The following is a 13,387-nucleotide window of genomic DNA, read 5'->3' as shown; positions in this document are numbered from 1 at the left end:
TGTATCGAAGGACTTTGATTATTTGCATGTCACCATTTGCTTGAGACACCTGATTGTCAATACGCTTTGTTAAATATTGTCAATTTAGTTTACTGTAATAAACTCCATTAATACGATTTGCTTTAATTGTTGTCTAGCTATCCGAGAAAACAGCTTCCTAGGCACCCTGTATTAGACGAGTGGGCCGGACACGACACATTCCTTCTTGTAACACATTCACGGTGACGTTGGGCAGAATTGTGGTGAAATGTGGTGTCTATGTGACATGATCTTTTGAGCTCTAGCCTTTTCTCTCGCAGATGTCGACATCTTGGTGTCTGAATCGCCACCGAGCCAGAGGATAACGTCTTAGGGCACCATGCTTTTGCAACGTTACGCAAGTAGAATGTCGCCACTTTTGGGCCAAATTTCGGACTTTTTCGTCACTATGGAGTAACATTTTAAAAACGTGATCCATTTACTTTAGTGTACAGTATAGTTACTATCATACAAAACATAATTTTTTCTAGTATTTAACACAAAACAAGATTTTCCAAATTTTTTCCAAACATTAATGGAATGAACAAAAAATTTCTTGTATGTAGGTGTACAAATAACATGTGATACATACGGTGTTGTGACATACTGTTTGAAGATCTACGGGTTACGCTCGTATAAAGCGACATGAAAACACATTAAGTTAGTAGTAATGAAGGTGAGTGGAAAACTAGGTTTGTGGAGAGGGATCTTGATTTACGAAGTGCACCTGTAAAGGAGACAGCAGTTCTAAAGTACAATTCAGCCTTTGCAGTCGTTATCAATTACGCATGATAGGAGAAGGCAAAAGAATTCTGAAACGCGCTATTGGACCATAACAGGCCAGAACAGTCCGTAGTAATGAGTAACAAAGGTACTGGGGCAACTTATATGGAAATATATGAAAAAAGAGTGAAACGATCTTCGCAAAACCATACTGGGTAGTTCATAGAACGGACAGTCGGTGAACACTGAGCAAAAATTCGTATAACATAATCCTGGAAAGGGGTCATGAGAAGAAAGTAAGAGAAATGGGAGCGCGTACTGAAGGTGCAATACTCCCTGTATACAAATGTACGAGGGTCGTTCAATAAGTAATGCCCCACATTTTTTCCCCTCAGAATAGATTTATTATTAACAATCAGAATTTGGTGTCAATATACATCAACATGTCTTGTTTATGTCCTATTTTTCTACGGAGTCTCCATCATGTTCCATGGCCGAACGCCAACGTTGTGGAAGAGGATGTGATGCTGGTAAAAGCTCTTGTCCTGTAGGCGTAGCCGTGTTTACACTGCATCGTAGTTAAAGTGTTTTCCCCGTAGAGAATCTTTAACCTCCAACAATTCAGACGAAATTGCCTTTCTTTGAAACTTGTGGTCCGATGTGAGCATTCGTGGAACAGATCGTAAGCACCTCTTTGAATATCCGATACCTGTAGAGCCAATCGTCGAGTTTTGATGTGCCGCTCGGCACGAATAATAGCACCTGCACGATTCAGCACGTCTGGAGCAGTGGTTGTGACAGCACGTCCCGTGCGTGGCTGATCCGCGAGCTCTATTTCTGCATTTACTGAGGCTGTAACTTTCTTTACCCATTGCCCAATTGTACTCCTATCAACTGCATCATCGCCATACACTGGGCCCGCATCTCGTGGTCGTGCGGTAGCGTTCTCGCTTCCCACGCCCGGGTTCCCGGGTTCGATTCCCGGCGGGGTCAGGGATTTTCTCTGCCTCGTGATGGCTGGGTGTTGTGTGCTGTCCTTAGGTTAGTTAGGTTTAAGTAGTTCTAAGTTCTAGGGGACTGATGACCATAGATGTTACGTCCCATAGTGCTCAGAGCCATTTGAACCAGCCAGCCATACACTGGACACAAACGTTTATGGATGTTCACCACGGTTTATTTTTCTGCACACAAGAATTCAATAACAGCGCGCTGCTAGTAACGTAAGTCGTATGTAGACGCCATCTTGACGCTGTACGACGGATCTGCCATCTTCCAGAACGATTCGAAACTTCACCGGCGCACAGAGCAAACATCAAATGAGAAGCAGCAACAAGGACGTTATCTAGATCGAGCGCCTGCACTGCCGGCCACTCGCTGAAAAGACTTGTAAAGCGGGCCCCGGACCTAGTAGATGCCAGCTTTGCCCGTCTCCCCGTACACGCCGAATCTCATCCGCGGCCCCAGGCGGTCTCAACTGTACCACAAGAGCTTGCCGTGTACACTGACCTAATTTCTTCCACACAATTCCTAATTTCTTCCGGGGCCATCGTACCAGCAGCGGCGCCGTCCACCGTCAGTATACCGCCTAGACGTCGACTTCAGCCGTCGGCACACGGACCGTGCATCCGAACGTTCAGCGTTGAGCGTTCCGAGTTTCTGACGTCATAGCGTGGAATAGCACGTTCGGGAGTCTTTCCGAACGTGCAGAGCAATATCTGGCATGTCAGATATTCTGAGCGTGCGTGTGAGCGTTGACCAATGAGATGGCACAACGCCACCTACGTCACACGCACGCCGTCTCCCTTCAGTACAAAATTGTGGGGCGCTATATTGGCATTCATTTCAAGCTTATACGTATATATGCAGTTTCTGAGCTCCAGCAAATTGAGAATCGCTGGAAAACCCGTTGTTAACTGTGTGATTCGTTCCAATAAAATAATGAGAAACATCATATTCGTGACAAAAGAATTATTGTAACTTGCGTATTATGAGAGTGGGCTATTTGAAGGTAGCCACGCACTGATGATCCACCCAAACCGCATTGTTCTTCGTACAATTTGTTATAATTAAATTCAATTGGTAACATATCTACGATTAAGGATCCCAGCAACGGTAACATAAAATTTGTTGCAGGGGGTCTGGTGTTCGTTTAGCGATAAAAAAAACTGAGTTAATCGATCAACAACGAACTTAAACGGATGTCTTACGACGTGCGCCCCGAGCAGATTCAACGAACAAAAGCGAACAAAATAAGATAAAAAAAAGCATGGTGAGCAGCGTCACTGTTCCTAAATAAAGTTTCAGTTAGGGCAGTTAGGGAGGTGGTTCGCGGCTTGACATGGTCAATTTTTTTTCCTAACATAGGCGTTTTTATTAGGTTCTGATACTTTATTATTAGTTTAATATAAGTATATACTATAATATTTGATGTTATGTAAATATAAGTTCACCTCTTTTTGAGGGGTGACTTTGTTCGATTGGCTTAATCTATAGGACAGCTTGCGCTTTTTGTATAAAGATATTTTGCTCCTTTTTCTTTTACGCTTCGTAATTCACATGTTGCAAAGATTCTGCAACTGGACAGGAACAGTGATCAAGTAAGACTGATCTTGGAGTTTTACTAAAATGTGGGAGTAATGAAATAATGTTTATCTTATGCGGAGAAGTATTCCAAATTTGTACCGCACTGTTTGTAATGGAACTTTTATAACCCTGTGTCCTTATTGATTGGACATGGTACTTTCCTTTCCGTGGACAACGGAGGAAATGTGCGTTTTAATAGAGCTAACGTGGGAATTTTACTCGCGCCCGTTTAGCAAACAGTGTGATTTACGAACTAGAAACTTCCCGCAACTGCCGCCGGAGTGCGTTGCGATCGCGTGTACCACGTTGGGGCCCACGTACCGTATGCACAAGTCGCATCGTTTCTGAGCGTTCAGCAGCACGTTGAACTTGACACGCTCAACGTTGACGTTCGACACCACGGTCCGTGTGCCGACGGCTTTAGGAACTTCTCACGTCCTTGGTCGTCCAGTAACGTTACGTGACGTCCAACACCGCTCATCAAGAAGCACCAAGTTAACTGTTTTGTTGTGTAACTTTTCCGGCAACGCCGAACTTCCGTCTTTATCTAGAGATACTATCTCGTAAAACAGGAACACAGATTTTTTTTCTCATTCCTTATTGTAGGCCTCAGAATCTACCCGTATATCGGTTACTTTATATGTTAGAAGAGATATTGTGTTGGCCGCTTAGAGTTAATAAAATCCTTACAAGTGATTTGGAACTTTTCTGTCGGTCGGCCACTGACATAGCACAAAGTGTGAAGTACCCTCCGCCATGCATTGTGATGTGCGGAGTACATCTGTGGATGCAGATATGCAAAAGAGCTATACGCACCAGTTACCTCAAGTACAGTATCTCCAACACAACTGGAAACGAAGTTATAAAGAGGATTAACTTCATTTTCTACATCTACATCTACGAGACTACTCTGCTATTTGCAATAAAGTGCCTGGCAGAGGATTCAGTGTACCACCTTCAAGCTGTCTCTCTACTGTTCCACTCTCGAACGGCGCGCGGGAAAAGTGAGCACTTAAATTATTCTCTACGAGCCCTGATTTCTCTTATTTTATCGTGACGATCATTTCTCCCTGTGTATGTGGATGCCAACAGAATGATTCCGCAATCGGAGGGGAAAACTGGTGATTGAAATTTCATGAGAAGATCCCGTCGAAACTAAAAACGCCTTTGTTTTAATGATTGCCACTCCAATTCCTGTATCATGTCTGTGGCAATATCTCCCCTATTTCGCGATAATACAAAACGAGCTGTCCCTTCTTTGTACTTTTTCGATGTCATCCGTTAGCCCCACCTGATTAGGATCCCACACCGCACAGCAATACTCCAGAATAGGGCGGACAAGCGTGGTGTAAGCAGTCTCTGTAGTAGAACTGTTGCACGTTTTAAGTGTTCTCCCAAGGAATCGCTATCTTTGGTTTGCTCTACCCACAATATTGTTTATGTGATCGTTCCAATTTAGGTTATTTGTAATTGTAATCCTTAAGTATTTATTTGAATTTACAGCCTTCACATCTGTGTGACTTATCGCGTAATCGAAATTTAGCTGATTTCTTTTAGTACTCATGTGAATACTTACACACTTTCCTTTATTCAGGGTCAATTGCCACCTTTCGCACCATATAGATATCTTATACAAATCATTTTGCAATTAGTTTTTTTCATCTGATGGCTTTACAAGACGGTAAATGATAGCATCATCTGCAAACAATCTAAGGGGGTTACTCAGATTGTCTCCTATGTCATTAATATAGACCACGAACAAAAGAGGTGCATGGGGGCTTAATTAAAATAAAATGCAAATAATTTTAATTTTTTTTTTTTTTTTTTTTTTTTTTTTTTTTTTTTTTTTTAGTAGCTGTCTGTTCGGTTACGAAGTCTCGTAACGGTTGGCCCTGACTAGTATTATTACGCAATCTGACTGCATAGAACAACAACAAAGAATGAAATGGAAATTTTCATTAACACAATTAATTAATTAAGTCCCCAGCAACTATAAAACCTACGAAACCAAGGCACAAGTGTAACTGTTCTGTGTGTGGAAGTATGACTCAACGTACGCATCTGGCACGGTTCTTCTTCAACAACACAAGAAATTTTAAATATCATTTATACTGAATTAATTAAAGAAAATAGAAATACCATAATTACTCAAGAAAACCAGAATTACACTCTAATACAAGAACACAAGCCAGATGCTTTGTTGACTGAACCTGTAATGACGCATTATTCAGGACATTGAAATAATGAGAAAGAAAAGAAAAGTAGTTTGTTACCTTAATTTATATTGATGAAAAGCACTGTAGACACTACAATCTCTCCACACCGACTCGCTACTATCACATCTCAACAAGAACTTTTCAGTATCACATCTCAGCAAGCACTGCCTACTATCTCATCTCAACAAACACTCCTCACTACGACATCTCAGCACTGACTACCACGAGTTCTCCCAAAGCACTGCCCACTACGAGTTCTCAATAATCACTGCCAGTGGAGGCGGCGGAACAATACTCTCTAGCGCGATCTCTGGCGCTGTGGCTCAGTGTAGCCACCTTTCAGAGGGCCTATAACACTTCCTTGATCAACGCTGGATGTTACTTCTGTTTTACTCGATGACTTTCCGTCTATTACTACGAACTGTGACCTTTCTGACAGGAAATTTGAATCCAGTCGCTAACTGAGGCGATACTCCATAGGCACGCAGTTTGATTAGAAGACGCTTGTGAGGAACGGTGTCGAAAGCCTTTAGGAAATCTAAAAATATGGAATCAATTTGACATCCCCTGTCGATAGCACTCATTATTTCATGAGTATAAAGAGCTAGTTGTGTTTCACAAGAACGATATTTTCTGATTCCGTGATGACCATGTGTCAATAAATCGTTTTGTCCGAGGTACTTCATACTGTTCGAATACAGTATATGTTCCAAAACCCTACTGCATATTGACGTTAGTGATATGGGCCTGTAATTCAGCGGATTACTCCTACTTCCCTTCTTGGGTATTGGTGTGACTTGAGAAATTTTCCAGTGTTTATGTACGGATCTGTGAGCGAGCGGTTGTATGTAATTGCTAAATATGGAGCTATTGTATCAGCATGCACTGAGAGGAACCAGATTGGTATACAATCCGGACCGAATGTCTTGGCTTTATTAAGTGATTTAAGTTGCTTTGTTACACCGAGAATAACTACTTCTACGTTTCTCATCTTGGCAGTTGTTCTTGATTGGAATTCAGGTATATTTACTTCTCCTTAATTGGCGAAGGTGTTTCGGAAAACCGTGTTTCTCTGCTTTAGTGACACTGTTGCTATCCCGCAGTGAAGGTATTGATTGCATCTTGCACACTGCTTTATGTATGACCAGAATCTCTTTGGGTTTTGTGCCAGATTTCGTTGTGGAATTTACCAAAAGCATCTCACATTGAATTACACGCTGTATTTCGAACTTCTGCAAAACTTTGCCAGTCTTGGGGATTTTGCGTTCTTTTAAATTTGGCATGTTTTTTCCTTACTTCTGCGACAGCGATCTGACCCATTTTGTGTACCATGGGGGATCAGTACCATCACTTATTAATTTATGTGGTATATATCTCTCAATTGCCGTCGATACTATCTCTTTGATATCATTCCACAACCTTTCTATGCTTACATGATCAGATCGGAAGGAAGGCGTTAAGAGCATTTTTATCAGCTTTTTTAAATAGATATACTTTGCATTTCTTTTTGATGGTTGTAGGTGTTACGGTATTCAGCCTATCAGCAATTGTCTTGTGGTCGCTAAACCCTGTGTTCGTCAGGATACTCACTATTTGTCCAGGATTATTTGTTGCTAAGAGGTCAAGTATGCTTTCGCAACCATTTACGCTTCGAGTGGTCTCATGAACTAATTATTCGAAATAATTTTCTAAGAAAGCACTCAGTACAATTTCGGATGACGTTTTATGCCTGCCACCGGCTTTAAACGTATTATTTTTCCAGCATATAGAGGGTAGGCCGGCCGCGGTGGTCTCGCGGTTCTAGGCGCTCAGTCCGGAACCGCGCGATTGCTACGGTCGCAGGTTCGAATCCTGCCTCGGGCATGGATGTGTGTGATGTCCTTAGGTTAGTTAGGTTTAAGTAGTTCTAAGTTCTAGGGGACTGATGACCACAGATGTTAAGTCCCATAGTGCTCAGAGCCATTTGAACCATTTGCGGGTAGATTGAAGTCAACACCGACTATAATTGTATGAGCGGGGTAGCTATTTCAAATGTGGCTCAAGTTTTCTTTGAACTGTTCGGCAACTATATCTTCTGAGTCGGAGGGGTCGGTAAAACGATCCATTTAATTGTTTAGTCCGATTGTCAGGTATAATCTCTACACATACTATTTCGCAAGAATTATCTATTTCAATTTCACTCCAAGGCAGACTGACTCTGCCAGCAATAAATATTGCACCACCAACTGTATTTAATCTATCTTTTCTGAGCACTGTTAGATCGTTTGAAAAAATTTCGGCTGAACATATTTCCGGCTTTAGCCAGCTTTCTGTGCCTATAGGTATTTGAGCTTCAGTGCTTTCTATTAGGGCTTGGAAGCCGGCCGCAGTGGTCGAGCGGTTCTAGGCGCTTCAGTCTGGAACCGCGCGACCGCTACGGTCGCAGGTTCGAATCCTGACTCGGGCATGGATGCGTGTGATGTCCGTAGGTTAGTTAGGTTTAAGTAGTTCTAAGTTCTAGGGGGACTGATGACCTCAGATGTTAAGTCCCATAGTGCTCAGAGCCATTCTTTTTATTAGGGCTTGGAGCTCTGGTTCTTTCCCAACACATGTACGACAGTTTACAACTACAGTACCGATCGTTTCTGCAGCTACCTTACTGTGTTTTACCTGCCCCCTTTTAGACGGGCGCCCTTTCTGTGGTTTCCTGAGACCCTCTAACCTAAAAAGCCGCCCAGTCCCTTCCACACAGCCTCCGCTACCCGTGTAGCTGCCTCCTGTATGTAGTGGACTCCTGACCTGTTAAGCGGAACACGGAAACCCACCTCCCAATGGTGCAAGTCGAGGAATCGGCAGCCTACTCTGTCACAGAACCGCCTGAGCCTCTGATTCAGACCCTCCACTCGGTTCTGCACCAAAGGACCACAGTCGGTTCTATCGACGATGCTACAGATGATGAGCTCCGTCTTAATCTCGGAAGCCAGACTGGCAGTCTTTACTATTTCCGCTAGCTGCCCGAAACCAGAGAGAATCTCCTCCTATCCAAAGCGACACACGTCATTGGTACCGACATGAGCCGCCACCTGCAGTTGGCTGCTCCCTGTACTCTTCATGGCATCCGGAAGCACCCTTTACACATTCGGAAAGACTCCCCCCGGTATGCACACGGAATACACACTGGCTTCCTTCCCCTCCTTCGCAGCCATATTCCTAAGGGCCCCATTACGCGCCTGACGTTTGAGCTCCCAACTACCAGTAAACCCACCCTCTTTGAATGCCCAGACCTTGCGGGCCGAGAAGCTCCCTCTGGAGCAGGGTGGACGACTGCATCCGGCTTAGAGACATCGTCAGCCACAGATAACGCCCGAAACCTATTAGTCAAACGAACCGAGGAGGCCCTACGATCAGCCCCTCAGAACGTTTTTCGCTGCCTGCCAGACTTTGGAAAGATCTCCCACTACGCTGTGCAGTTATTTTTCTGAAATCTCTGGAGATATTAAACAGTGTTTCGATATCTGGAGTTACTTGCATTGATTAAAGACTTTGAGAAACTTGTTTCTTGCAGTAAGAAACCTCTTAAACAGAATAATTCTATCCATTAATTCATTGATTTTACTGCAAAGGGTTAATGACCAACTGATTATTCCCTACCAGTGATATACAATATCTGATCAAAAGTATCAGGACACTTATTAGTGGACGTTAATGTGGGGTGTGTCTCATTCCGTCTTCAGTGAGGTGTATGAATGTCACATTGGAATTAGGTAGGAACTCTGGACATGCCAGTCCATTTCAGGAATATTTATTTCCACAAACCATTGGCTCACAGTTGCTGCTTTGTGACAGGATACATGCTGATACAAATACTCATCATCTCCGAACTCTTCTTCTACTGTACGCAGACACAATGCTCTAAAATATGTTCACATCCTCCCACATATGGCATTTTATTAAGCATAATGAGAGGACTATACCCTCACAACGAAAAACACTCCATACCGTAACACCACCTTCTCTGTACTTCACTGTTGGCATTACATGTGATGGCGCATAAAGTTCTCCAGGCATTCGCCAAACCCAAACCCTGCCATCAGATTGCGCAGGGTATGGTATGATTTGTCACTCAAAATCACTCATTTGCAGTCATCCACGCTCAACTGATGTCGCTCTTTACAACGCCTCAAGAGTCACTTAACATTGACTACAGAAATGTGTGGCTTATAGGGAGCTGCAAGACCATTCTACCTCATTATGTTTAACTCCCTACGCACAGTCATCGTACTAGTTGGACTGCTGGTAGCAGTTCGGAACTCACAAACGATTCCTTCCGCTGATGTCATACGGTTTTTTATAACCTATCTTCGCAATGCTCGACGGTCCCTAACCGTCGTTGCATACGGTCTGCTGTGGTTGTTCCTATGCGCTTCCACTTTAGAATCACAAAACGAACAGTTGATGCGGACAGTTTTAGAAGGAGTGAAACGTTGCTGATACATTTATTATTAAGGTGACATCCAGCGACTAGTCCTGACCTATCCAGTCTGCTGTTATTGTCTCTGTATTGACAACACGAATTTTTTTTCCTTTATTGTCATTTCCATTCCCAATCAGCGGCGGGCTGGCAGCAGCATAAGCGCTGCTCTGCAGCCAAGAGACATAAATAGACAGGAAGACTTTTAAAAACAATATAAAGGAGATAACATGGTGGAATATAGAAACAAAAAAGGCGGAACAGAAGCAAAGAAGACATACAAAGCGGTGACTGTTAAGTCGGAGATAAAAAACTAAAAACGTACATTACACAAAAAAACCACACACTACATTAAAAGGCACCAGGCAAAGTACGGCCGGAGCATAAAAGTTCGTAGAACGACTACAACAGTCACATGAAGGACGGCATAGCAAGGAACTGTCATGGACGATAAACAGGTCGAGCACACAGTTAAAACCCACATCACTAGATGACACTGTAGAACGGCACCGAAACACAACACTAATGTAGCACACTGATAAAAACCTGTGAGGTTCTGCAAGGGGGGAGGGGGGACAAGGGAAATGAGAAGGAGGTGAGGAGGAGGGGAGAGAAAGGGGGATGAGGTGGGGGGCGCACCGAAGAAGGGCTCGGAAGGGAAGGGACGGGAGAGGAATACAGCCGAGGAGGGGGTGCAGGAACTCAGGGATGGAAGGAGGAAAATCCGCTCTGGGAGAAGGAGGGGAGAGGGAAAAGGGGGGCCCTGGGGAGGGGGGGGGGGAACAAGGCCAGGTTACAGTTGGTATATGTCAAGGCGAAGTTCAACATCTGGGAGGGGGAGGTGCTGGAAATTGCCCTGTTGGAGGAGATGGAGGGTGTGGAGGTGGTGAGAGGGAGGGATACAGCGATAGAGGCGCGGCAACGGACGGCGGGGACAACACGATATTTCTCGTCTCCTTTTATATTGGCGTGTTCGCCTCTCGTGATATCTAGTGGTCAACCCTGTATTACATAGGGGTATCCAGTAACTTTCGCTAATATACCGTACATAACTTATTTACACGAATTGTCGTATTAGCGAGAAAGGCCAGGTCTGATACCCATTTAACATTACTCAATGACGATATTGCCTCTCATTTCATTTCCTCTCGAATCATATATCAAAAATTGAGAATTTGGCTTCCATTAAGCCATTGCACCACACAATGTTAAGGTACGTCACTGTATTGTGCATCGATGTCTCGCAAATATATTTGGAACTATTTGCGACTGCCGTCGTGACATTGTAAAAAGTTCATAAAAAGCAGAGAAGTTTGCTCTGGATTTTTGTGTTCCAAAGCAGCAACAAAACATTGCTAATTCCCATCATTTTGCAGCATTGCACCGTGTGTCACCAAAGAATGAAGTCTGTCTCATGTCGAACACCTGTTCGGAACTGATTCACGCACCACTTCAAACATATGGAGTCCACAGCTCGTGGTCTAGTGGTTAGCGTTGCTGCCTCTGGGTCACGGTTCCTGATTTCGATTCCCAGCTGGCTTGAGGATATTCTCCTCCTGGGACTGGGTGTTTGTATTTTCCTCATCATTTCATCATCATTCATGAAAGTAGAGATTATACTGAGTAACGACTGGGAATTTGTATGGGGCTGATAACCGCGCAGTTAAACGCCCCACAGACCAAACATTATCATCATCAAATATATGGAGACGTGCGCCCATATATTCTATTCCTATCACGTCCAAGTCACTTGCAGTGGCACCCGTATATACTGCAATCTGCACATAATCTGGTACACCTGGTTTTTCATCAAATTGCCAGCGAATAAGCGACTGATATTTGAGCTCTCTGATTTAGATTGTTTCGCATCCACATCGCAGGTTCGATGAAAAATAGAGAAGCAGATTTCTTTAGATAAATTTTCCTGGCGCTAAATATGAAACAGCCGGGAGCAGACTTTATCAGAACGGACGCAGAACTGTATCGGCTGAATGTTTCTCGAACTTAGAGTATGGGGAAAATTATTTTCATGGAGCCATGGTACTTCTCTGATAAACAAAGTTTATACACAGGAAGAATGGCAGCTGCTCTACGTATGAAAATTATATGCTTAGAGATTACCTCTTACTATACTTCGACTTTCCTGGTTGAAAATCCGTGGGCTTTGTAATATTTGCTATTTGATCTAAGTTTGTATGGCTGGACCTGTGTTTACGGTCTGCAAACAAATGACTTTCCATTTGTTTAGATATGTTTTTCCTTGTCAAAACACAATCTGTTGTAAAATTTTGTGTATTTATTGTAAAAATTGTGACACAATATAACAAGACTACCACCTTCGTGAACATAAATTATTGAAAAAATTTTGTCCTATGACCCAGTAGAAACGGGAAAAAACGGGAGAGTTGTGATGACTTAACTCTGACCTGCGAGATTTGCACATGCATCCTAGTGATATGAAGGATTTTGTAGAATTACCCACCATTACAAGATAAATTTAAAATTCGGGAGAAAATTTTGATTCACTGTAAAGAAGACGTTAGAATGATAACCAGTGGAAAAGTACTGGTCAATTATACAGGATAACAAAGTGAATATACGCTGAATCAAGATGTGTACGACACATAGAGACCAGTACACCTTTAATGCACCTATGAATATAATGTCCTGCACAGAGATTTATGGTTACAGAATGTGGGTGAATTGACATTTAATTGGATAAGATGTAACATGCTTGTCAGTTGACATCAAGTGTAATTTGACTGATTTAATATCTTCACAATGCCATATAATTCAATATGGTAGGTGGAACAGTCCAGAATTCTACTGAATGTTGCATTCCTTCTGATTTAACCCTATCATGTGTGATTTACACATAGAGCCGGTGGATTTTAATGATTTCTAGAGCACACAAAACAGCTATGTGAACGTAAACTAACAAATGCAAATAATTGTGAGTTACAAGATACCACCCACGATGTTTCCGGAAACATTCATATTGGGCAATGAAGCAGAAAGTCAATGATGGGTAAATGAGAGTTAAAAGAAGCTAGAGTGACAGGTGGGATTCCTTAAGTTTTCCCTAACTTCATAATCTCCTTAATGTTCTGTCTAGAAAGACAGATATGATTAGGAAATTTAGTTTCCAAAATTCGGAGTAAAGTTTATTATTAAGTCTCAAATATGAGACAGATCAATAGCCCTTTGTTACAGAAGACACAGGACTGAATGCTTCATTCGCTGCATCAAGATAAATCAGTCTGTGGTTGTTTCATAATGTGATTGCACAGTTGCCGGACAATATATGTTGACCAAATGTTTGCGTAAAAACACGATATCAAGAGAAGGTTACAGAATCTGTGTCTTGTTCTTTCAAACTGGTCAGAATGTTCCACAA

This window comes from Schistocerca nitens, chromosome 3, assembly GCF_023898315.1.
Source record: "Schistocerca nitens isolate TAMUIC-IGC-003100 chromosome 3, iqSchNite1.1, whole genome shotgun sequence".
NCBI classification, from domain to species: domain Eukaryota; kingdom Metazoa; phylum Arthropoda; class Insecta; order Orthoptera; family Acrididae; genus Schistocerca; species Schistocerca nitens.
Note: the sequence above shows the minus strand (reverse complement) of the source record.